At 49.8% G+C, this 22,919-nt stretch overlaps 1 protein-coding gene across 13 annotated transcripts in view; it reads left to right on the top strand.

Moving 5' to 3' along the window:
* EIF4G3 (eukaryotic translation initiation factor 4 gamma 3) overlaps nucleotides 1-22,919 on the top strand; it is a 466,091-nt gene that overhangs the window by 117,449 nt on the left and 325,723 nt on the right. The window lies entirely within an intron of this gene.

Below are 22,919 nucleotides of genomic sequence, written 5' to 3'. Positions count from 1 at the left end.
GGCTGAACCCCAGCTCGGTATGCGAAGGGGTGCCATTCCATGCCCGGCAGCCCTCCCTGGTCTTGACCATGACGCATCATCTTTGGGTTGGGGTGCTCAACTCGCAGACCTTCACACACAGGGCCTTTGGTCCACACAAGAGATTGCTCTTCTCATGTGATCCCTTCCCCATGGCTCTCTTGGCTCTATCACTGTTAATCTAAAGTGGCTAATTTTAAATAAAGCTACCCTCCCCTGACATGAATCTCCCTATGGCACTGTTTGGGGAGGCACAGCCTTCCCTACCCTAAAGTTCATTCAGTAGTTTGAGGCTTGCAGACAGCTATTTAACACCAAGAGCCAAGCTATTATCTTTTCCCTTTTCCCTACATTTAATTTCAGTGCCATAGGGAGATTCATTTCAGGGGAGGGTAGCTTTATTTAAAATTAGCCACTTTAGATTAACAGTGATAGAGCCAAGAGAGCCATGGGTGAGGGATCACATGAGAAGAGCAATATCTACACCACCTATCTCCTTCCCAACCCTACCAAGGGAAACCTCCCCTCTCCTGCATTCCCCGAGGTTCCAGAGGGGTTAATTCAGCGGTTCTCACACTTTTGTACTGGTGACTCCTTTCACATAGCAAACCTCTGAGTGCGACCCCCCCTTATAAATTAAAAACACTTTTTAATATATTTAACACCATTATAAATGCTGGAGGCAAAGCAGGGTTTGAGGTGGAGGCTGACCGCTTGCGACTCCCAGTAATAACCTCGTGACTCCCAGTTTGAGAACCCCTGGGTTAATTTAATTTTAGCACCCTGTGTCCATTCACAGGCATGTGCTATTTTGAGCATTTCAGTTTTCACAACATAGGCTCATCCCAGATTCTGGAACAAGCTCAAATGCTCAGTTTGTGGAGTATGTACATAAGTTATGCTAAAGACAAACCTACAGTAACCGTCTCCAGTTTGTGAGGGACCCCATGGAGCCACTCTCTAGGAAACAGATAAATTCATGGAGGTTAAGTCCATTAATGGCTATTAGCCAGGATGGTAAGAATGGTGTCCCTAGCCTCCGTTTGTCAGAGGGTGGAGATGGATGGCAGGAGAGAGATCACTTGATCATTACCTGTTAGGTTCACTCCTTCTGGGGTACGTGGCATTGGCCATTGTTGGTAGACAGGATTTTGGGCTGGATGGACCTTTGGCTTGACCCAGTATGGACATTCTTATGTTCTTATGTTCTAACCTAAATGAACCCAAAGTTATGGAGACGGATATGAGTCAAGGAAGCCAGCAGAGTATCAGAAACCTGGAAACATCTCTGATTGGATGGGCTCAGGCGTTTGGTCACAAGCTGAGGTGGTTCAAAAGTTTTGGATTCTTTTAAGCAGAATTTTTGTATTGTTTCTTTAAACAATCAAACACAGCAAGCAGCAAATATTTGGCCACACACTTCTGAAACCCCAAATCATGTTCAGGTTTTGGCAAACTAATTTGAGTTTTTCAATTTAAAAAAACCACAACAAATTTTGAAGGAAAGCAGATGTTGTCCGTGATTTTTTTTCTGCTTTTTAAAAACCCCTAGTTTTTGATCCAAAAAAAGTTTTGACAGAAAATATTTGTCCAACCCTTTTAATGAGCTTTAGTGCCTTTTTAGCACTAGCTGATGCTGAGAACTAGTGATAACTTGTAAAGGTGACTTGAAAAGAAGTTTTTTCAAAACTGGGTTTGTGCTGAGATACGGAAGGTTTTTAAATGTTAATTTTCCCGGGGCCCCACAGGGGCCCCAATGAGAATACAGTATTCTATAGTATTGCAGCTTATTTTTATGGAAGGGGCCCCCAAAATTGGTTTGCCCCAGGCCCCCTGAATACTCTGGGTGGGCCTGAGGTAGGGACACACCCAGTTGCAGTTACATGCAGGCTGTCTCACCACTAGCTTCCCAGCCTAGGACCCAGCGCAATACTGTCCTGTCCTGGTCAAATCTGGCCAGTATATGAGTTTAATACCCGTCCACATCTCTCCGAATGTGAAGAGAACAATGCACGCTTGTGGTAGCCAAGCAGAGGTTTTCCCCAAGCACTCCAGTCAAAGGTCACTGGTTTGCATTAAAACATAAAATAAGTTTATTAACTACAAAAGATAGATTTTAAGTGATTATAAGTGATAGCAAACAGATCAAAGCAGATTACCTAGTAAATAAACATGAGAACATAAGAACAGCCATACCGGGTCAGACCAAAGGTCCATCTAGCCCAGTATCCTGTCTACCAACAGTGGACAGTGCCAGGTGCCCCAGAGGGAGTGGACCTAACAGACAATGATCAAGTGATCTCTCTCCTGCCATCCATCTCCATCCTCTGACAAACAGAGGCTAGGGACACCATTCTTACCCATCCTGGCTAATAGCCATTAATGGACTTAACCACCATGACTTTATCCAGTTCTCTTTTAATCGCCGTTATAGTCGTAGCCTTCACAACCTCCTCAGGTAAGGAGTTCCACAAGTTGACTGTGCGCTGCGTGAAGAAGAACTTCCTTTTATTTGTTTTAAACCTGCTGCCTATTAATTTCATTTGGTGACCCCTACTTCTTGTATTATGGGAATAAGTAAATACTTTTCCTTATCCCCTTTCTCCACATCACTCATGATTTTATATACCTTTATCATATCCCTCCTTAGTCTCCTCTTTTCCAAGCTGAAGAGTCCTAGACTCTTTAATCTCTCCTCATATGAGACCTGTTACAAACCCCTAATCATTTTAGTTGCCTTTTTCTGAACCTTTTCTAGTGCCAGTATATCTTTTTTGAGATGAGGAGACCACATCTGCACGCAGTATTTGAGATGTGGGTGTACCATCGATCTATATAAGGGCAATAATATATTCTCAGTCTTATTCTCTATCACCTTTTAATGATTCCTAACATCCTATTTGCTTTTTTGACCGCCTCTGCACACTGCGTGGACATTTTCAGAGAACTATCCACGATGACTCCAAGATCTTTTTCCTGACTTGTTGTAGCTAAATTAGCCCCCATCATATTGTATGTATAGTTGGGGTTATTTTTTCCAATGTGCATTACTTTACATTTATCCACATTAAATTTCATTTGCCATTTTGTTGTCCAATCACTTATTTTTTTTGAGATCTTTTTGAAGTTCTTCACAGTCTGCTTTGGTCTTAACTATCTTGAGCAGTTTAGTATCATCTGCAAACTTTGCCACCTCACTGTTTACCCCTTTCTCCATATCATTTATGAATAAATTGAATAGGATTGGTCCTAGGACTGACCCTTGGGGGTCAGTTACTCTTCTCCATTCTGAGAACTTACCATTAATTTCTACCCTTTGTTCCCTGTCTTTTAACCAGTTCTCAATCCATGAAAGGACCTTCCCTTTTATCCCATGATCGCTTAATTTACGTAAGAGCCTTTGGTGAGGGACCTTGTCAAAGGCTTCCTGGAAATCTAAGTACACTACGTCCACTGAATCTCCCTTGTCCACATGTTTGTTGACCGCTTCAAAGAACTCTAATAGATTAGTAAGACACGATTTCCCTTTACAGAAACCATGTTGACTATTGCTCAACAGTTTGTTTTTGTATGTGTCTGCCAATTTTATTCTTAACTATTGTTTCGACTAATTTGTCCAGTACCGACGTTAGACTTACCGATCTGTAATTGCCAGGATCACCTCTAGAGCCCTTTTTAAATATTGGTGTTACATTAGCTAACTTCCAGTCATTGGGTACAGAAGCCGATTTAAAGGACAGGTTACTAACCTTAGTTAATAGTTCCGCAACTTCACATTTGAGTTCTTTCAGAACTCTTGGGTGAATGCCATCTGGTCCCGGTGACTTGTTAATGTTAAGTTTATCAATTAATTCCAAAACCTCCTCTAGTGACACTTCAGTCTGTGACAGTTCCTCAGATTTGTCACCTACAAAAGCCGGCTCAGGTTTGGGAATCTCCCTAGCATCCTCAGCCGTGAAGACTGAGGCAAAGAATCCATTTAGTTTCTCTGCAATGACTTTATCATCTTTAAGCGCTCCTTTTGTATCTCGATCATCAAGGGGCCACACTGCTTGTTTAGCAGGCTTCTTGCTTCTGATGTACTTAAAAACATTTTGTTATTACCTTTGGAGTTTTTGGCTAGCCGTTCTTCAAACTCCTCTTTGGCTTTTCTTATTACACTCTTGCACTTAATTTGGCAGTGTTTATGCTCCTTTCTATTTGCCTCACTAGGATTTGACTTCCACTTTTTAAAGGAAGCCTTTTTATCTCCTGCTGCTTCTTTTACATGGTGGTTAAGCCACAGTAGCTCTTTTTTAGTTCTTTTACTGTGTTTCTTAATTTGGGGTATACGTTGAATTTGGGCCTCTATTATGGTGTCTTTAAAAAGTGCCCATGCAGCTTGCAGGGATTTCACTTTAGTCACTGTACCTTTTAACTGGATTTCAGTCTCTTCCCTAGCAGCCTAAATTTGGCCTCCAGGACATCTCTTCCCTATGTCATTGGTACCTACATGTACCACGACCACCAGCTCCTCCCCAGCACTACACATAAGTCTGTCTAGATGCCTCGAGAGATCCGCAACCTTCGCACCAGGCAGTGACCATACGGTTCTCTCGGTCATCACAAACAAAATGCAAACTAAGTCTAAGATACTAGAAAGATAGGATATGAACCAGCACATTCTCACCCTGGCTGATGATAGAGGTGTGCTTCAGATTCTTATGGGACCAACTGCACTTGCTTTACAGCTTGTAATCCCCAGGTCTGTCATACACAGGCTAGAAATCCCTTTAGCCTGGGTCCAGCACTTCCCCCTTTTCAGTCTTTTTGCGTCAGGTGTTTCCAGAAGTCGTCTTGTGTGGGGCGTGAAGAACTACAGATGATGTCACTCCCTGCCTTATATAGCTTTAGCATAGGGTGGGAACCCTTTGTTTTAAAACTTGGTTCCCAGACCCGTTTGTGGAAAAATACTGACATGCCAGGATGGAGTCCGGACACACGTGGTCTGGTCACATGTCCTTGTAGACTGACTAAGCCAGAGGCTGACGAAAACGCCCAGAGGAAGGTTAAGCTATTCCACAGTCCATTGTCATTGCTGATGGGCCATCAGCCCCCTCTGGCTTCTTTGTTTTTGTACCTGAAAAGCTGGCTGTGGGTGTTTTCCAGAGTAAGCCAGTTTGAATTGCAGATCCCTAGTCAGGGGTGGCTCTAGACATTTCGCCGCCCCAAGCAGGGCGGCATGCTGCGGGGGGCGCTCTGCCGGTCACCAGTCCCGCGGCTCCGGTGGACCTCCCGCAGGCATGCCTGCGGATGCTCCACCGAAGCTGCGCGGGACCAGCGGACCCTCCGCATGCACGCCTGCAGGAGGTCCACCGGAGCCGCCTGCCGCCCTCCCGGCGTCCGGCAGAGCGCCCCCCACGGCATGCCGCCCCAAGCATGCGCTTGGTGTGCTGGGGTCTGGAGCCGCCCCTGTCCCTAGTCAATATTCATATATTCAGATACAAAAATGATACATGCATACAAATAGGATAATCATATTCAGCAATTCATAACTTTTCCAATGACACCTCACACGCCCTGTCTTGCATAAAATACATCAGAATTATGCTATAACCATATCATAATAATATCACTATGAAGAATATGGGGTACAGTTCACACATGGTATGCCTACACTTAGAATACTGCATGCAGATGTGCTCACTCCATCGCAAAAAAGAAAAGGTTCAGAAAAGGGTAACAAAAATGATTAGGGGTATGGAACCGCTTCCATATGAGGAGAGACTAATAAGACTGGAGCTTTTCAGCCTGGAAAAGAGACAGCTAATGGGGAATAAGATAGAGGTCTATAAAATCATGACTGGTGTGGAGAAAGTAAATAAGGAAATGTTATTTACTCCTCATAACATAAGAACTAGGCGTCACCAAATGAAATTAATCAGCAGCAGGTTTAAAACAAACAAAAGGAAATATTTCTTCACACAATGCACAGTCAACCTGTGAAACTCTTTGCCAGAGGATGTTGCGAAGGCAAAGACTATCACGGGATTAAAAAAATAACTAGATAAGTTCATGGAGGATAGGTCCATCAATGGCTACCAGCCAGGATGGACAGGGATGTAAAACCATTTTCTGAAGCGTCCCTAGCCTCTGTTTGCCAGAAACTGGAAATAGGCAACAGGGGACAGATCACTTGATGATTACCTGTTCTGTTAATTCCCTCTGAAGCACCTGGCATTGGCCACTGATGGAAGACAGGATACTGGGCTAGATGGACCTTTGGTCTGAGCCAGTATGGTTGTTCTCACGTTGATTTAATTGACATCTGCCTGAGGCATCAGTTTGCCTTTTGTCTCTGAGGAACTTGTTTGTGGCTGCTTTTCTAAAATGTCAACATGTCTTAGTAATGTTATACGGTAGAATTTTACCAGGATAATAATGATCAGTGAATTATGAATTTTCAAATGATACCTCACAAGAGATACTTTGCTCAAAAATTCTTGTAGTCTTGGAAAAAGGAATGGCCATAGGGGTTCACATATGGATGCTCACATTTATTGAGGATAAACATGCACACCACTCCCTAGAGGGATTCAAACTTGCAGCCCCTGACAGAGTTAATTGGTATTGGTTTCAAAGAGAATCATTACCTTGCCAGCCAGTGGTAAAAGTAATTTTCCAGATTTTTGGAGCCAGGTTGGAGCAGACTACCGTGAGTATATGCTAGTGTATATCTCAGATTGTCATTAGGAAAGACACAAAATGAGGAATAACTGATGAGAAAATAATCATTTCCTGTTCCTCAGGGGAGGAGAGGGATCTATTTTCCTTTCATGGTACTTGACAAACTCCCATTGATTTGCTCACTTTCTGTCTCCATCACTGAAACTTAAAGCCTAGATAAAATAGCCTTTGGAGCTGACAAACACTGTTCTTTAATTGGACAATGGCTTTATTGTTGAGCAACACGAGGGATTCCTTTTTCTCGGAGGCAAGAGCTCTTTTCTACAGTCAGCCTCTGCTTGCCTGGAAGGAGAGAGACATGGGCTAGTATTCTTCCTTGTTTTTAACTTGAAAATTATACTCTAGAGGCAGAGAACTTAAAATATCTCTGCAGCATTGAGTTAGTTTGATCTTGGACACCAAGAATGATTTAAAAAAGATAAAAAGCTATTAATAATACTATGGGAATACTAACTTTCCTTTCTACTTGAGGGGTTATCAGCAAAGATCGCCCACTTTTAAATGCACGTGGACTCTCAACACTGAAGTAAACATGTATATAAAGCAGTAGCTGCTCGGACTGTATGAATTATGACAATGAGCCTTTCCACCCAAAGCTGTATTGGGAATATAGTTTCAAACCCCTTCAGGTCTCTTCAGCCATGACGTTGGAGCCATCTTTTTATTTGCATTATCCTGTCATCAACTGGCCTTTTGTCCCACATGGTTCTTTTCTAGTTTAACCAGGTTTTTGTTTAGTGGATTGTTAAATGGTTAAAATTTTGGTGGTTTTAATGTAGCATTAGTGTTTAGTTCCACACTCTTGTGCAGGAATAATTTGATACCCTCCATTCTCATTTGTTTTTCTATTTGTTTCTGTTAGCACTGTCTTTCTTTTTCTCCTAGCAAACACTGAGGAACTACAACTACTGGCATGAGAGGAAGTTTCCTTTCCATTTCCAGTATCAGCAGCAATAACTGTCTCCCAATCAGTCCAAAGGTTCCTCATAGTATTGGTCACTAGTCAGCAGACAGGGGACTGGATAGTTCTGCTCTAAATGATCTGTTTAACGGCCCTTCTGCCCAGGAGTAAGTTTGTGAACAGAATTCCAAACCTTTTGTTGTGAATGAAAATTTCTCTCTCCCCTTAGGGGAATACCTTTTTTTCCTTGCGAAATGGAATGGAATTACCTAAGAAAAGTGGGTGGTTCTTCCAGTGCTTGCTTGTATCGATTCCATTCTAGGTGTATGCACGCCCGCGTGCATAGTCATCAGAGACTTTTACCTTAGTGATATCCATAGAGTTGGATGCTGTGTCATGCGTTGATATTTTGGGCGCCTCCAACCCTACGACCTCTCAGTTCGTTCTTACTGCCCGTGAAGGTTGGTCGGAGTGCCTTTTCTTTCATCATAAGAGCGTTAGTGGTTATTACAGTCCATTGTTCCGTCTCCTTTGTATTTAGTTGATAGGTACTGTGATGGGGCAAGGCCAGATGGCTATAGGAATGTAGTGAGGAACAGGTATGTTAGCCCCAGGCTAAACACATTCCTGGTACCATGGTAACCAAATGGCAGTTGCTGCAGGTTAATCAAGACACCTGGGGCCAATTAAGATCCTTCTAGAAAGCAGTGGAGATAGCTAGATTGATTGGGACACCTGAAGCCAATCCAGGGCTGGCTGGGAACTATTTAAAAACCTCCCAGTTAGTCAGCGAGGTGTGGATGTCAGGAGCTATAGGAGGGAGCTGTGCTGTTGGAGGAACGAAGTAGTACGAATCCATATCAGGTGCAAGGAAGGAGGCCCTGAGGTAACGGTGAAGGAGATATTGAGTGGGGGGCTGCTGTGGGGAAGTGGCCCAGGGAATTGTACACGTCCTGTTTCCAAAGTCAGTTACCATAGCTGCTAATTTTAGGGTCCCTGGGCTGGAGCCCAGAATAGAGGGTAGGCCCGGGCTTCCCCCTCCCCTCCCTGATTAATCACTGAGACTGGGAGACAACAGAGACTGTGTAAGGGAGGGTTGCTTCTCCTCACCTCTGTTGTTGGCTTATGATGAAAATGGCTCAGTACGCTGTGACCCTTGCATCTAGAGAGAGAAGGGCTACGTGGAAGGTCACAATGAGCCTCTGAAGGTAGGAAAATCCGCCAGGAAACGCAGGACGCACCGACTCAAGGACAGAACTTTCTCACAGTACTTAGACCATTAAGTGTTATGGTAGTAATTTAGGAGTTAGAGTCCCAGCTGGGACTTCGTCTCAGAGCAGGGCATGCCCCGTTCCCCAAGCTTTAATGCTTATCGTGCAGCCGGCGGATGCCCATTAGCGATCCCCATGATAGCTGTTTGAAATGTTTGGTGGCATCTCACAGAAACAAGTGCAGAATCTGCAAAAATTTTCGCCTTCAAACTCAGAAGGAGCAAACATCTGCTTGAGGGCCCTCCTAATGGAGGCTGTGCTTTGTCCTGTCTTGGAGCCTTCTTGATCGGACTCCATGCCCGGCACTTTGGCATTGGTGCGCAGCGCACCGCCGGCACTGGAATCTGCCCGGCACTATTCCCTCTCACCGGCTGAAGTCGAAGGGCCCACCGGCATCACAGGATAAGAGGGCTTCGGGCAAAGGACTTGTGATCTGCCACGTGCCTGCTCTGGAGCTACTTGGGGGTATCAATGTGGTCGCACCCCCCAGCCCAGCCACCTCTGACTCCTGGGAGCAGCAGGGGATCCAAGCCCCTCATAGGGCCATCTGATCCCGAATTGGGCCCGATGGCCAAAGATCAAGTAAGCTGGTCAGCACAGCAAATGCCAAGCCAGGCAATGGATTCGGCTAAGGCCCCAGCATCTAAGAGCAAGCCGGTTATGGGACCGCTTTCTAAAGCAGCGGAGCATTCCAGGTCACCGGACCGCAGGCATCGATCGCCATCACCACGTGCTAGGACCCCAGCACCACAGCCTCAGTCTCTGGTTAGAAGATTCAGGTCCCTGATGCCAAGATCTCCACCTAAAAGGCAGGGGACACCCAAGTCACGACGCTGATCCCCGTACCCACGGTACCATCAGGCCTCCCACCAGGGCGGGTGGGGAGTCCAGTCTGGGGGCGTGGCCAGAGGGGGAGTCAAGGGGGGGCGCCTTTTTTATGTTTTTTGCTCCCCCTACGCTGAAAATCTGGCTACTCCACTGTCTCTGTCCCTGGCAGATGTGGGGCTGCGGCTTCTCTCCAGCTTCTCCGGGGCTGCAGGCGCCGGTGTTCTCGGTGTCCGGCAGGCACAGGGCCGCGGCTTAAGCCGGAGAGAAACCGCGACCCCTGGGGACAGAGGGGCCCCTGTCTGCTGGGGACAGAGAACTCCGGGGCTGCAGGCTTCATTCTATGTTAAAGTAAGAATAATAAATATATTTGGACCAGCAGTTCAACAATGTTTTACTTTTTTAAAATAAATAAGATGAAAACTGTTTATAATATTTATTTTGTAAAAACCCGTTAATTTTTCTTACAGGTAGATTAAAAAAGAGCAACTTCACATGGTAAGGTGAAAGAGTTATTGCTGAATAATTTAATTAATACCTTTTACATGTAAAATTACCCTTTTTATCTTATGGATTCATATATTATGTAATATTAAATATGATGTTTTTCATATTATTTAATGTACAAATACAAAATAAGCTTTGAAAAATTGTTGGTGCCCGCCACACTCTTCTGAAAACATGAATGTGCTACTGGCTACAAAAAGGTTGAGGACCACTGACCTACGTGGTCTCCCAGGCATTGGTGCCCCCAAGTGCAGGATTGTTCCCGGTCATGGCACTGATCTTCAGCTCCCCAGTACTGCTCTTTGGGCAGGCACTGATCTTTGCCCTCTTCTTACCAGTCGCCGACTAGGGTCAGTCGGCAGACTCAGGTATCTGCAGCTCTGCCCTGGTCACCAGAAGGCAGTACTGGAACCCTTGGGGTGTACCTTGGGTGGGAGGGATAGCTCAGTGGTTTGAGCATTGACCTGCTAAACCCAGGGTTGTGAGTTCAATCCTTGAGGAGGCCACTTAGGGATCTGGGGCAAAAATTGGTCCTGCTAGTGAAGGCAGGGGGCTGGACTCAATGACCTTTCAAGGTCCCTTCCAGTTCTAGGAGATTGATATATCTCTTTTTATTACCTGTTATGCCAGTCCTATACTCCCACTGGGACAAACTGCCCCCAGCACAGCGGGCACCAAGTCAGAGCATGGTGTTGGATCCAATGCAGGGGCGACACAGTGGGCCCTGATGCCCCGGGAGTTGTCCCCAGACAAGCAAGGGGAAGCCGCCACTCCCCCTGCAGTGCAGTTGTCTTCTTCATCTGTGGCCAAATGGTGGTGGGCCCCTCGCAAACAAGCAACCTCCCCAACGACTTCAAGGAGCACCAGGCTCTGCTCAAACAGTGGCTGCCAACCTGAACTTGGAGGTCAAGTAGCTAGTGGAGGAGTCCTACGACCTCTTTAATGTCATACCCTCCTCCACCCTGGCCTGGGTCACATTGCCTGTCAACCCAGGGGTCCTAAAAATCCGCCTACCTCCAAGAAGACAGAAGGTACTACGTCCTGGCAAAGGGATTTAAAACCTGTATACCTGGGCTACAGCGGGATCCCTGATCATGTTTGTTGTCAACGAAAGGGACAGGCAGGGGCAGGTGAGTAGCAGCACACCAAAAAAATAAAGATGCCAAGAGGCTGGACTTGTTTAGCTGGAAAATGTATTCAACAGCCAGCTTGCAATTTTGGATGTCTAACCACCAGGCCCTGCAATTTCAACCTGTGGGACTCATCAACCAGTTCATGGAGGGCCTTTCACAAGACCAAGCCCAGGAGTTTGCCACCTTGATGGAAGATGGCAAGGCGGTGGTGAGAGGGAAAGGGTTCTACTCCCGCTATTTTCTTATCCCAAAAGCAAAAGGGGGCCTCAGACTCATTCTGGACCTGCGCCACCTCAACAAGTCTCTCAAGAAGTTGAAGTTTTGCATTGTGTCTCTGGCCTCCGTTATTCCCTCCCTGGATCCGGGAGACTGGTATGCTGCCCTCGACTTAAAGGACACATATTTCCATTTTCCTGGGGCACCGGCATTTCCTCCATTTTGTGTTGGTCCATCGCCATTTTCAATTCATGGCGCTGCCCTTCGGTCTTTTGTCAGCCGCAAGAGTGTCTACTAAGTTTGTAGCACCAGTGGCTGCTTACCTGAGGCGCTGAGTTGTGCAAATTTATGCAAATTGTGCAAATTTATCTGAACCTCATTGACTGGTTTATAAAGGGCTTTCTTGCTTCCATGGTTGAGGGCTCTAATGTATACCTTTTGCATGTCAAGCTCCAAGGCCTGTCCCTTTCAGCTATCAAGGTCCACTTGGCTTCTATCTCAGCCTTCCATCCACTGCTCGGGGGTAGGTCGGTTTTCGCCCAGGATTTGACTGCCAGGTTCCTCAGAGGCCTTGAGCATCTCTACTCGCATGTCAGGGACTCCGTCCCACCGTGGGACCTGAATCTTGTGTTGTCACAACCTCCCTTTGAGCCTCTGGCTTCCTGCTCTCTCCTTCTCCTTCTTCCATTCTATTACCCACACTTCTGCCCCTTTGTCGGAGTTGCCGGCAAGAAGGAACTGAGAGAGTGTAGGGTCGGTGGCACCTAATATACTGACGCATGAGCATGGCACTCAACGGGGCACCGCAGCTGACCCTACGGATACCGCTAAGGCAAAACTCTCTGACTCTGCATGTGGGCGTGCACACACCTAGAATGGAATGGACATGAGCAACACATCTCGAAGAACAACCGTTATGAAAGGTAGGTAACGGGTTTTTTTAAAAAAATCATCCAGATGAGTTAGTCTGTCTGGTTGCACTTTGTGCTATGTCCTCTCCTTTCCCTTTCCAGGGATCCTTCTCAAAAGAACTTTCTCCCTTAGTTTTTTATCTCTGTATTTAATGTGGCACATAGAAGAAAATCTGAAGCCGTATGGGCTGGGAGTTCTATTCCTAATATTTCCATGTCTCTCAAGAAAGCTGTGGAGGGTTTTGATCCATTCTGGCCCTTACAAGACGCAATGAGTTTACACGCACATTCAGGTTGAGAACAGTGACTTTAGTCTCTATAATTCTCTCCCAGCACTGGTTTTGGAGCTTTTGACTTAAAGGATGTGTATTTCCACATTTTCCATCAGATCAGCTCCTATGAAGTACCTCAGATTTAGTATGCCAAAGAATCATCATTACCAGTTTATAAAGTTCTTCTTCTTTGACCTTTTGTATCGCACCAGCATTTTCACACTGTGATTAGCTGTAGTGGAAGTGCATCTGAGAGGCCCAGGCATCTATGAGTATCTTCCTCTGAATGTCCAGCAGGTAAGAGCTCATTCTCCACATAGAATCAATATTTGGGTTGGAAGAGACCTCAGGAGGTCATTTAGTCCAATCCCCTGCTCAAAGCAGGACCAACACCAACTAAATCATCCCAGCCAAGACTTTGTCAAGCCAGGCCTTAAAAGCCTCTAAGGATGGAGATTCCACCACCTCCCTAGGTAACCCATTCCAGTGCTTCACCACCCTCCTAGTGAAATAGTTTTTCCTAATATCCAACCTAAACTTCCCCCACTGCAACTTGAGACCATTGCTTCTTGTTCTGTCATCTGCCACCACTGAGAACAGCCTAGCTTCATCCTCTCTGGAACTCCCCTTCAGGTAGTTGAAGGCTGCTATCAAATCCCCTCTCACTCTTCTCTTCTGCAGACTAAATAACCCCAGTTCCCTCAGCCTCTCCTCATAAGTCATGTGCCCCAGCCCCCTAATCATTTTTGTTGTCCTCTGCTGGACTCTCTCCAATTTGTCCATATCCCTTCTGTAGTGGGGGGACCAAACTGGACACAATACTCCAGGTGTGGCCTCACCAATGCTGAATAGAGGGGAATAATCACTCTATCTGCTGGCAATGCTCCTACAAATACGGCCCAATAATCCGTTGGCTTTTTTGGGAACAAGGGCACATTGCTGACTCATATCCAGCTTCTCGTCCACTGTAATCCCCAGGTCCTTTTCTTCAGAACTGTTGCTTAGCCAGTCGGTCCCCAGCTGTAGCAGTGCATGGGATTCTTCCTTCCTAAATGCAGGATTCTGCACTTGTCCTTGTTGAACCTCGTCAGATTTCTTTTGGCCCAATCCTCTAATTTGTCTAGGTCACTCTGGACCCTATCCCTACCCTGCAGCATATTTACCTCTCCCCCCATTTTAGTGTCATCTGCGAACTTGCTGAGGGTGCAATTAATCCCATCATCCAGATCATTAATAAAGATATAGAACAAAACCAACCCCTGGGGCACTCCACTTGATAACGGCTGCCAACTAGACATCAAGCCATTGATCACTACCCGTTGAGCCCAACAAGCTAGCCAGGAAATACACATCCTTTAAGCTGTTTATCCACCTTATAGTCCATTCATCCAGCCCCTACTCCTTTAACTTGCTGGCAAGAATACTGTGGGAGACCGTATCAGAAGCTTTGCTAAAGTCAAGGTATATCACATCCACTGCTTTCCCCATATTCACAGTGGCAGTTATCTCATCATAGAAGGCAATCAGGTTGGTCAGGCATGACTTTCCCTTGTTGAATCTATGTTGACTGTTTCTGATCTCCTTCCTCTCCTTCAAGTGCTTCAAAATGGATTCCTTGAGGACCTGCTCCATGATTTTGCCAGGGACTGAAGTGAGGCTGACCAGTCTGTAGTTCCCCGAGTTCTCTTTCTTCCTTTTTATAAATATGGGCACTATGTTTGCCTTTTTCCCTATGTTCTAACCTTCAGTCATCTTTTTTGTTCCAGATACTTACTTTAACTTGGTTACTAAATTGTTGGTAGCTCCTGTGAATAAGAACATAAGAACTGCCATATGGGGTCAGATCCAATCGTCTATCTAGCCTAATATCCTGTGTCTGACTAGAAGCTTCAGAGGGAGTGTACAGAACAGGGCAGATGGAATGATCCACCTTTCCCTCCCAGCTTCTGGCAGCCAGAGATTTAGGGTTGCCCCTAGCATGGGGTTGTATCTCTGGCCATCTTGGCTAATAGCCTCTGAGGGACCTATCCTCCTTGAACTTACCTCATTCCTTTTTTATACCTAGTTATACTTTTGGCCATCACAACATCCCATGGCAATATGTTCCACAGGTTAATTGTATGAAAAAATAGTTTCTCTTGTTTGTATTAATCCTGCTGCCTATTAATTAATTGCTTAACCCATGATTTCTGTATTGTATGAAAGGGTAAATAATATTTTCCCTGCACACCATTCATGATTTTATAGACCTCTGTCACATCCACCCTTAGTCATCTCTTTCCTTAACTGAACAACCTTTATCCTTTTAGTCTTTCCTCATATGGAAGCCATTCCACACCTTTGAAATCTTTGTTCCCCTTCCCTGAACCTTTTCCAGTTCCACTGTATCCTTTTTGAGATGGGGTGACCAGAACTGCACACAGTATTCAAAGTGTAGATGCACCATAGATTTATATGGCGGCATTGATATTTTGTCTTATTTTCTGTCCCTTTCCTAACATTCTGTTAGCTTTTTTTCACTGCTGCAGCGCATTGAGCTGAAAGTTTCAGAGAACTATTGATAGTGACTCCAAGATCTCTTTCATAGAATCATAGAATATCAGGGTTGGAAGGGACCTCAGAAGGTCATCTAGTTATTATTTATTTATTATTTTATTTATTATAACCCCCTGCTCAAAGTTTTTTGTAATATCCAACCTAAACCTCCCCCGCTGCAACTTGAGACCATTACTTCTTGTTCTGTCATCTGCGACCAGACTAGATCCATCCTCTTTCAGGTAGTTGAAAGCAGCTGTCAAATCCCCCCTCGTTCTTCTCTTCTGCAGACTAAATAATCCCAGTTCCCTCAGCCTTTTTGTTGCCCTCTGCTGGACTCTTTCAATTTTTCCACATCCTTATTGTAGTGTGGGGCCCAAAACTAGACACAGTACTTCAGATGAGGCCTTACCAATGCCGAACAGAGTGGAATGATCACATCCCTCGATCTGCTAGCAATGCCCCTACTTATACAGCCCAAAATGCCATTAGCCTTCTTGGCAACAAGGGCACACCGTCGACTCATATCCACCTTCTCGTCCACTGTAACCCCCAGGTCCTTTTCCGCAGAACTGCTGCCTAGCCATTCAGTCCCTAGTCTGTAGCAGTGCATGGGGTTCTTCCGTCCTAAGTGCAGGACTCTGTACTTGTCCTTGTTGAACTTCATCAGATTTCTTTTGGCTCAGTACTTGAATTTGTCTAGGTTTCACTGTATCCTATCCCTACTGTGATGCAGTAGGGAGCCGGGCGGATTGACCTGGGAATGTCGTCTAGTTTTGCTGGGACTGTCTGCATTGGGGATGGGAGAGCAGGGGATTACTTTATTTGAGGGCCGATACCTGAGCCAGGACGGGGGTGGGGCCAGGTGACACCTTTGCCCAGGAAACTGGACAAAGGCGAAAGGAAATCATAGAATCATAGAATATCAGGGTTGGAAGGGACCTCAGGAGGTATCTAGTCCAACCCCCTGCTCAAAGCAGGACCAATTCCCAACTAAATCATCCCAGCCAGGGCTTTTTCAAGCCTGACCTTAAAAACCTCGGAGGAGCCCAGGGGGAGGGGAGTGAGTTGGCTGGGGGGTTCTTTCAGTTTTGGGCTGGCTGGGAAGATGCAAGGAACCCCAAGTCTGGGGTCTAAGCTCCTTGCCCCCCAGAGGGACCTGGCTGAGGGGTCCTGGTTGTACCTACAAGCCCTGCTTGGGACTGTGTTCCTGTCGTCTAATAAACCTTCTGTGTTACCGGCTGGCTGAGAGTCACAGTGAATCGCAGGATGCGAGGGTGCAGGGCCCTAACTCCCCCACACTCCGTGACAACTGGTGGCAGAGGTGGGATCTCCTGCACCTCGTGGACGGTGCTTCCTGCACCGTCCATTGGCAATGGCCCTGGAGGTTTTTCGCCTTCCTCCGAAGCATGGGGCAGGGGTCGCTTGCTAAGGAGTGGGTGGATCGGCTTATGTGGCCTGCATCTTGCAGGAGGTCAGACTAGATGATCATAATGGTCCCTTCTGATCTTGAATTCTATGATTCTATGATTCTATGATTCTAAGTGACTGGGGAGCAGTAAAGTGAAGGGGGATCTATGAGGACAAGGCATGCTGAAGGCTCAGAGAGGGACGGTTTCGGGGGGCAATTAACCTCTGAGAGTGTGTGACCAGCGAGAAGGACTTTTGCAGTAACAGGGTTCCCCTGGGGATTGCAGCGAGTGGTCCCAGGGGCGGAGGAGTCTGTAGCTCGACCCTGGCAAAGAGGTGGTGACCTCGAGAAGGGCTGGCACACTAGGGGTTCTCCCTGGAAACTATGGGGAGTGGCGAGCACACAGGCCTGTGAGTGGTCAGCAAGAAGATGTATGCTAAGTGCCTTAAGAGCGACCTGGTGGAGCTGTGCAAGCAGAGGGGGCTGCGCATTTGGAGGCGCACCAAAGAACAGGTGATTGCCCAGCTGGAGGAGGGAGCTCTCTCGAATGAACTGATCCCTGTCTCTGAGGGAAGCAGCCTGGCAGATGCAGCACAGGCACCAGTGTCTGTCCCAGCGGGGAGTGAATAGGTGACTGCTGAGGGCTTCCTGAGACCCCTCCTACCTATGTCTAGGGGAAGGGCTGGGGGGAGCCCAGCGAATACTGAGGGCACCGTTACCCCCCACGGCCAGCAGGGGATCTTCCTGGCGGAGCTCCCCATTGCTGGAGGTGAGGCGGCTGGAATGGGAGAAGGAGATAAAACTAAAAGAGCTTAAGTTGAAGCAGCAGGAACTAAAGGAGGAGTAGGAATAATGAGCGAGACAGAGGCAGCATGAACTGGAGTTGGCCAAGCTAGGGAACAGCGAGCCCCCGGCTGTGGTGAGTGAGGGGGGGACCCAGGACTGCACAGAGCTTTGATAAGTGCATCCTGGCCCACCGTAAGAAGTGGGAGGACATAGATGACTTCCTGGAGGCCTTTGAGATGGCCTGCAAGCTGCACCAAGTGGATCCTGCAGACAGGCTCCGGTTTCTCACCCCCTTACTGGACCCCAAAGCCGTGGCATTGTACCGCCGACTGGAAGGGGAGGAGAAAGGGGACTATGAACTATTCAAAAAGGCCCTGCTATGTGAGTTTGGGCTGACTCCTGAGATGTACCGGGAAAGGTTCTGGAGTCAGTATAAAACCCCTGAGGTCTCATATCTGCAACTAGCCGTCCGCATGGAGGGATATGCCAACTAGGGGGGAGATGGGGCCCAGACGAAGGAAGACCTGGTTAAACTGGTTGTATTAGAGCAACTGTATGAGTGGTGCCCATCTGACCTGAGGCTGGGGTTGGTGGACAAAAAGCCAGAGAACCCACGTGCCAGAGCAGCTGCCCGATGAGTTTGTGAAGAGCCAGTCGTGGGTGGCAGGGTGGCAGGGAGGACTCCCAAAGGAACAGGCCCACCATGATGCAGAGAGAGTCACCCTGGGTCCTCCCATAGGGGAAACATGGAGAACCCCCTCCCCAGGGGAACATCCGGCATCAGGGCCAACCGATCGGCTTGAGGGGACCAATGGGACATGGGCTGCTATTTCTGTGGCCAGAGAGGCCACGTACGGACCCACTGCCCCAAGCTCAGGGACAGACTGAGCAAACCGAACCCACGCAGGGTTAACTGGGTAGGGACCCAGCCGGATGAGGGGCCAGCTTCCCAGGCGAGGGGGCCTGGCATCTTATCAACTGCTCATGAGGAGGGAGGACCCCAGGCCAGCTCTTCTGGAGGGCTGGATGCCCCGGACTCAAGGTTTTCCTTTTACAGGGTGGGTGCGGGGCTGTCCCTGTGGAGCGAGTGCCTTGTTCCCCTGGAGGTGGATGGGAGGAGGGTCAATGGATACTGAGATACGGGTGTGGAGGTGATGCTGGCCCGGCCCGAGGTGGTGGCCCCAGATCGGATGGTGCCTGACCCTGACAGGTGTGGGCAGGACCCCATTCAAGGTGCCTATGGCGAGGGTACACCTGAAATGGGGGGCCAAGGAGGGCCCAAGGAAGTGGGGGTGCACCACCATTTGTCCACTGAGGTGTTAATGGGGGGGACCTGGAGTTCTGGCCAAGCAACCCCAAGGTGCTCTGGTTCTTCTTCGAGTGATTGCTCCTATGCATTCCAGTTAGGTGTGCGCGCCGTGCGTGCACGGCATCTCGGAACTTTTTACCCTAGCAACACCGGCGGGCCGGCTGGCACCCCCTGGAGTGGCACCGCCATGGTGCGAGTTATATACCCCAGCCGACCCGTCCGCTCCTCAGTTCCTTCTTACCGCCCGTGACGGCCAGTTGGAACTGTGGAGTGCTCTTCGTTCTCCACGACCTCCACGCCTGATTTGTATATAGTTAGTTTAGTAGTTAGTTTGACAGTTACTTAGATAGTTAGTGTAAATAGATAAGGTAAAAGGGGGGGGGGTTCCCCTTTTACCTCACCCGGTGCGGGCTCATGCCCAAGGCACCAGGCTTTAAGCCCTGCGCGGCCTGCCAGAGGCCTATGCCCATCGGAGACCCGCACGACGCCTGTCTCCGTTGCCTGGGCGAAGGGCACAGGACAGACAAGTGTTCGATCTGCTCTACTTTTAAACCGCGGACCCGAAAAGAGCGGGATATCCGCTTGAAGCAGATCTTGATGGAGGCGTCGCTTCAGCCACCGGCACCGGCAGCACCGAGCCGCTCCACCTCCGCGGCACCGCCGATACAGAAAGCGGTTACGAAGTCTCGGCACCGCTCGCTTTCGCCCGTGAAGAAACAGAGGCTGGTGAAGGCACTGGCTCAGGTTCGCTCTGAGGACTCTGCAAAAGCAGTTGCGCAGCCTGCGGCCCTCGCGGTGCCCGTGCACAAGCTGTGCACCGGACCCTTGACTCCGGCGCCGCCAGGCCCGTCGAGTCCGGCGCCGCCACGCTCCCCGGTGCCGTCCGCGGTTGAGCCCCGGCTGCCGTCAACGCCGGAGACATTCGCCTCCGCGCGAGAGCTGATCCAGCTCATAGAGGCACCAGGCCTCCAGCCCCCAGCACCGCCGGTGCAGGCTGTCGTCTCGGCGGGGAAGCCGGCCAGAACGACCCGGCCACCGTCCCTGGACAGGCGACATGGACGACGCACCCGGTCCCGTTCCCGGTCCTGCGGCAGGTCTCCGTCCCGTCGCTCGCGATCTCGGCACCGCTCGCCTTTGCGGTACCGATCGCCGTCGAAACGTCGGTCGCAGTCCCGGTACCGCTCGTCATCGCGGTACCGGTTGTACTCCCGACGCCGCACGAGGTCCAGGTCGCCATCGCGTCGGCACCGTGAGAGATCGCCGTCCCGGCACCGCGACTCGCGTGGGCGTTCACGGCACCGGAGGTCTCAGTCTCGGTCAAGCTCCTGGCACCGGTCAAGCTCCCGGCGCCGGTCGAGCTCCCGGCACCGTGACGGACGTCACTCCCGGTCGCCTTCCCGGTACCGAACGGAGCAACATCGCTCTTCCTTGCCATCCGGGGACGGACTGCCCCATTCTACAGCGCACTCTGTGAGCGCCTCGGCACCTCCATGGCCATCTCGGCCCGCGTCGGTCGCTTCCGGCACGGAAGGATATGGACTCCTGCCACCTACCCCACAAGGCCATCCTCAAGGGGCACAACCGTGGGGCTTCTGGGTTCCATGGGCCCAGTATGAGGCTCAGGGGGTGCCCTTTCCACCAAGGCCTCCCGCGTCCGAGCGCAGGGTTCCAGAGGCGACAATAACCCGACCGGCCCCTTCTCCACCGGCGGCGGATGCTTTACCATCGGAGTCCCAGGGCCACGCGCAGCCCGCCCCCCCCCGACGAGCAAGCAGCGGACCCCTCTTCGGAGGCGGTCGTCCAGGGGTTGTCCTCCTCGTCCTCGCCTGATGAGGCTGTGGCCGGCACGGTGACTAAGGAGCCTCCACCCATCGATATAAAGGCTCACCAAGACCTCCTTCGCCGCGTGGCGACTGCTATGGCCTTGCCGATAGAGGAGGTGCAGGAAGACGAGGACCCCATTACGAACGTTGTTGGGGCAGACATGCCGGTGCGAGTTGCACTTCCTTTTGTACGGACAGTGCAAAAGAATGCCACCACTATCTGGCAGACGCCTGCGTCCGTGCCTCCTACAGCCCGTGGTGTTGAACGAAAGTACTCTGTCCCTCCCACGGGCTATGAATATTTGTATACACATCCGACCCCGGACTCCCTGGTAGTCCAGTTGGTTAATGACAGGGAACGTCACGGCCAACCGGCCCCTGCTCCCAAATCAAAGGACGCGAGGCGTATGGACCTGCTAGGCCGAAAGGTCTATTCCGCGGGAGGCCTACAAATGAGGATAGCCAATCAGATGGTCCTCCTCGCCAGGTACGTCTTTGATATCTTGACGTCCCTGGCGAAATTTACTGAGCTCCTGCCGACAGCGTCCCGCCAGGAGTTCGCGGCCATGTTGGAGGAAGGGAGGAGGTCGTCTAGATCCTCCATCACAGCCACCCTCGACGCGGCGGACTCGGGTGCGAGAACCTTGGCCTCCGGTGTAACGATGCGGCGTATCGCCTGGCTGCAGTCTTCCACCCTGCCGCCGGAGGTCCAATATACACTCCAGGACCTCTCATTTGATACAAAGGGGCTGTTCTCGGACAAGACGGATTCTCGAATCCAGACGTTGAAGGATGGCCGTATCGCGATACGTACTCTAGGCATGCATACGCCAGCGACGCAGCGCAGGCCATTCCGTCCACAGCCCTCCCGACCGGCCTACCAGTCTCGGTATCGTCCTTACAATAGTCGACTACCGGCCTAAAATCGCCGTCGTCCGTCCGGCAACCGCCGCAACCAGGGCCAGGCCGCCTCCAAGGCCCCTCAGGGGGCCAAGCAGGCCTTTTGATGGGACGCTCGAGGACGGCCCATCACTCTCCCTACCGGATCCTTCCCCGTTATTTTACAACCGCCTTTCCCATTTCTTTTCGGCGTGGTCCCAATTAACAACAGACAACTGGGTGCCTCAAACAGTCCAGTCGGGATACCGCCTGCAATTTGTTTCGCCCCCTCCTTCCCACCCACCCTCCCTGTCCCTCTTCAGGGACCCCTCTCACGAGCAAGTCCTCTTACAAGAGGTCCAGACTCTGTTGAGCGTGGGTGCCATAGAAGCAGTGCCTCAAGACAGGCGGGGCAGGGGATTCTACTCCCGTTATTTTCTCATACCCAAGGCGAAAGGCGGGCTACGTCCTATCCTGGACCTTCGCAAGCTGAACAAGTACCTGCTCAAGCCCAAGTTTCGCATGGTCACTCTGCGGACCATCATTCCCTCTCTGGATCAGGGAGACTGGTTTGCCGCCCTCGACATGAAGGACGCCTACTTCCATGTCGCGATCTATCCTCCCCATCGTCGTTACCTTCGGTTTGTGGTCAACGACACCCACTACCAGTTCGCCGTGTTGCCGTTCGGACTTTCTACCGCCCCGAGGGTGTTTACCAAATGCATGGCGGTAGTCGCCGCAGCCCTCCGACGTCGTCAGATGCACGTTTACCCGTATCTCGACGACTGGCTGGTTCGAGGTCAGTCCCGGCAACTTGTGATGGACCAGATGGCAGAAATCCTGTCTCTCTTTCAACGACTCGGTCTTCTCATCAACACTGAGAAGTCCACTTTGATTCCGTCCCAGCGGGTGGAGTTCATCGGAGCGGTCCTCGACTCCACAGTGGCCAGGGCCTGTCTCCCTCGCGCTCGGCACCAGACGATGGTCTCCATCATCCGGGACCTCGTCGCCTACCCTACCACGACAGTGCGCTCCTGCCTCCGCCTCCTGGGCCACATGGCCTCGTGCACGTACGTCACCGCGTACGCGCGGCTCCACCTTCGTCCGTTCCAGTCGTGGCTCGCGTCGGTGTACCGGCCACATCGAGACCCCATCGACATGGTGGTCACGGTCACCAGGACGACCCTCGAGTCCCTCAACTGGTGGCTCGACCCGGAGGTCGTGTGTGCCGGAGTTCCGTTTCACCCTCCTCGCCCGTCCGTCACTCTGACCACGGATGCCTCAGCACTCGGGTGGGGGGCTCACCTGGGCGATCTCCACACGCAGGGCCTGTGGTCGGCCCAGGAGCTCACCCTGCACATCAATGTTCGCGAGCTACACGCCATCCGCCTGGCCT

Source organism: Mauremys reevesii, linkage group 21, assembly GCF_016161935.1.
Source record: "Mauremys reevesii isolate NIE-2019 linkage group 21, ASM1616193v1, whole genome shotgun sequence".
NCBI classification, from domain to species: Eukaryota; Metazoa; Chordata; order Testudines; family Geoemydidae; genus Mauremys; species Mauremys reevesii.
Note: the sequence above shows the minus strand (reverse complement) of the source record. Positions and strands in the feature narration are given on the sequence as shown.